This window comes from Hypanus sabinus, chromosome 24, assembly GCF_030144855.1.
Source record: "Hypanus sabinus isolate sHypSab1 chromosome 24, sHypSab1.hap1, whole genome shotgun sequence".
NCBI classification, from domain to species: Eukaryota; Metazoa; Chordata; class Chondrichthyes; order Myliobatiformes; family Dasyatidae; genus Hypanus; species Hypanus sabinus.
The window spans coordinates 4,117,305-4,121,331 of record NC_082729.1 but is presented as its reverse complement, the minus strand read 5'-3'; positions in this window follow the sequence as shown (position 1 = coordinate 4,121,331).

Sequence of the window (4,027 nt, the reverse complement as noted above, 5' to 3'; positions counted from 1 at the left end):
TCTTGCTATTGAGGGAGTGCAGCATAGCTTCACTAGGTTAATTCCTGGGATTGTGGGACTGTCATATGTTGAAAGATTGGAGCAACTAGGCTTGTATACACTGGAATTTAGAAGGATGAGAGGGGATCTGATTGAAACATACAAGACTATTAAGGGATTGGACATGCTAGAGGCAGGAAACATCTTCCTGATGTTGGGGGAGTCCAGAACCAGAGGTCACCTTTTAAGAATAAGGGGTAGGACATTTAGAACAGAGTTGAGGAAAAACTTTTTCACCCAGAGAGTTGTGGATCTATGGAATGCTCTGCCTCAGAAGGCAGTGGAGGCCAATTCTCTGGATGCTTTCAAGAAAGAGTTAGATAGAGCTCTTAAAGGTAGTGGAGTCAAGGGATATGGGAAGAGGGCAGGAACGGGGTACTGATTGTGGATGATCAGCCATGGTGAATGGTGGTGCTGGCTCGAAGGGCCGAATGGCCTACTCCTGCACCTATTGTCTATTGTCTACAAATGCTTTTTCCTCTGATGCTAACTGATGTTTGCCATGTGTCTGCTTCAGAAAGCTAGCTTTCATGGTGGTTCAACTTGACCTTCAGTAACATTACTTCTGACGTTACAATGAACCAGCCCACGTGGATAGTTCTGTGTTCATTGAGAGTTTGAGGAGATTTGGTAAGTCAACAAAAGTTTCTCCAGATGTGCGGCTGAGAACGTTCTGACTGGCTGGGACAGAAGATCTAAGGAGGCTGCAGAGGTTGTAAGCTACCCCAGCTCCATCATGGGCACAACGCTCCCCACCATCGAGGACATCTTCGAAAGAGGAGGCGGCTCCATTACAAAGTACTCTCACCATCCGGTAGGTGCTCCCTTCTTTTTATTGTCATCCGTGAGGAGGCACAGAAGCCTGAAAACTGTTGAGTAGTTACTACTTCAGTAACGTTTGAGTAATCTTGTATAAATATTCTGGAACCTTCCACCCTTCCTTCTCAGTCCTGAAGAAGAGCCTTGGCTCAAAATATCGATGGTTTATTCATTTCCATGGATGGCGCCTGACGCCTGACGTGTGTGTGTGTGTGTGTGTGTGTGTGTGTGTGTGTGTGTGTTGCCTTGTAAACATATTTTGATTAAGCATTCTTTTTGTTTATATAATTTATTATTGTTATAACAAGGTTGGGGGTGTTGTGGATAGTGTGGAGGGCTGTCAAAGGTTACAGTGGGACATTGATAGGATGCAAAACTGGGCTGAAAAGTGGCAGATGGAGTTCAAACCAGATAAGTGTGAGGTGGTTCATTTTGGTAGGTCGAATATGATGACAGAATTTAGTATTAATGGTAAGACTCTTAGCAATGTGGAGGATCAGAGGGATCTTGGGGTCCGAGTCCATAGGATGCTCGAAGCTGCTGCACAAGTTGACTCTGTGGTTAAGAAGGCGTATGGTGTATTGGCCTTCATTAATTGTGGAATTGAATTTAGGAGCTGAGAGATAATGTTTCAGCTATATAGGACCCTGGTCAGACCCCATTTGAAGTATTGTGCTCAGTTCTGGTCGCCTCACTACAGGAAGGATGTGGAAGCCATAGAAAGGGTGCAGTGGAGATTTACAAGGATGTTGCCTGGATTGGGGAGCATGCCTTATCAGAATAGGTTGAGTGAACTCGGCCTTTTCTCCTTGGAGCAACGGAGGATGAAAGGTGACCTGATAGAGGTGTATAAGGTGATGAGAGGCATTGATCGTGTGGATAGTCAGAAGCTTTTTCCCAGGGCTGAAGTGGCTGCCACAAGGTTTCAGGTGCTTAGAAACAGGTACAGAGGAGATGTCGGGGGTAAGTTTTTTACGCAGAGAGTGGTGAGTGCATGGAATGGGCTGCTGGTGGTGGACTCGGAAACGATAGGGTCTTTTAAGGGACTCCTGGATGGATTCGTGGAGCTTAGAAAAATAGAGGGCTCTGGGTAAAGCCGAGGCAGTTCTAAGGTAGGGACATGTTCAGCACAGCTTTGTGGGCCGAAGGGCCTGTATTGTGCTGAATGTTTTCTATGTTTCTAAACAGCAGAGAGCTGTAAACACAGCTCAACACATCACAGAAACCAAACCCCCCCCCACCTCCATGGTCTCTTGATACTTCTCACTGTCTCAGTAAAGAGATCTGATGGCAGAGGGGAAGAAGCTGTTCCGAAAGTGTGCCCGTAGCTTAGTGTTATGGTTAGCACAATGCCTGACAGTACAGGCGACCAATTCCAGCCGCTGTCTGTAGGGAGTTTGTACGTTCTCACTGTAACCACATGGGTTCCCTCTGGGTTTCCTCACACAGTCCAAAGACGTACTGGTGGGTAGGTTAATTGGATATTGTCAATTGTCCCCTCATTAGGCTAGGGTTAAACTGGGAACAAGAGAAAATCTCCAGAAGCTGGAAATCCAAGCAAAGCACGCAAAATGTTGGAGGAACTCAGCAGGCCAGGCAGCATCTATGGAAGAGAGTACAGTCAACGTTTCGGGCCGAGACCCTTAACTCAGGTTAAAATGGGGACTGCTGCATGTTGTGGCTCAAAGGGCTGGAATGGCCATTCACATTGTATCTGAATAAACAAATAAATAAAATATGGAGCGTGCTTCTTCAGGGTCCTGAAGAGGGCATGTCCTAGATGGTGCAGTGATCTCTTAGGGAATCAAAGCCATACAACATTAAAAGATCCAAAGGATTCAAAGTACAGTCATTATCAAAGTGTGTACGCAGTATGCAGCCCTGAGATTCATCTTCTTCACAGACAGCCTCAAAACAAAGAAACACCAAAGAATCCATTTAAAGAGAAACACCAACCCCCCCCCCATAAAAAAAAAACAAATCACACCAGAAGCGTCCAGGCATGTTCAGTTCAGGCTGGTGCTCATTATCTACAGGCCACCCCGATTCAGAATCGTCCAAAATAGCGACAAGACCAGGAACGACCAGAAACGTGAACTACAGAGTCCGGTCCACAAACGACTGACCCAGAACCTTGGTACCATCCTCCCACGGCGTCGAGGGAGAGGGATCATTCGAATGCAGGGACCTTCCCCCGGGAGCAGTGAGGGAGAGGGAGAGAGAGAGTCTGTCGCACGCAGACACCTTCCATCCGCCAGCAACGAGCGAGTACAGACCCAGAGCCATCAACGCTCCTCGTACATTAACCCTTTCATTCCTGGAATCACTCTCGTGATCCTCCTCTGGACTCTCTCCAATGACAGCACATCCGTTCTTACATATTGTGGTGAACTATGTGCCTGTCGGGACACGCCCCTGCTGACTGCTCCTGTGGCTCCTCCCACAGGCCCCTGTATAAAGGAGACCTGCGGCCTGAAGATCGGCCTCAGTCTCCAGGACCTTGTATGATAGACACTCACTCCTGGTTCCTTCTTCCAGTCAATAAAAGCCGATATCTCGCCTACGTCTCAGTGTGAGTTATTGATGGTGCATCAATTTTATTGACTGGAAGTTTTAAAACATGGAACCCGTTTTGCGTCCGGACCGGTTGGATTTGGACCCTCAAGACCCTGACGCAGCTCTCGCTTTTGAACACTGGCTTGCATGCTTCCAATCGTACTTGGCGGAGCTTCGTGCGACTGAACCCGCCGTTATGCACAGAATCCTACTCTCGAGGGTCTCCTCCAAAGTTTACTCCTTTATCCGGGACCTGCCGACCTACGAAGGGGCACTGGACGCCCTCAAACGACAGTACCTGCGGCCGGTGAACACCGTCTACGCAAGACATCGCTTAGCTACCCGGCAACAGCGGCCTGGCGAATCGTGCGCTGAGTTTCTCTGAGCACTACAGACACTCGTCCGAGCTTGTGACTGCAAGACGCTCACGGCAGAACAGCATGCGGAGCTGCTGGTGCGAGACGCCTTTGTGACGGGACTGAGGTCAGTGTACATGCGCCAGCGACTGCTGGAGAACTCGGATCTTACCTTAAGCTCGGTGATAGAGAAGGCCAACGCTCTAGAAGCTGCGCGGCATAACGCCGACGCTGTCCCGTCGCGCGATTCCCCGCCG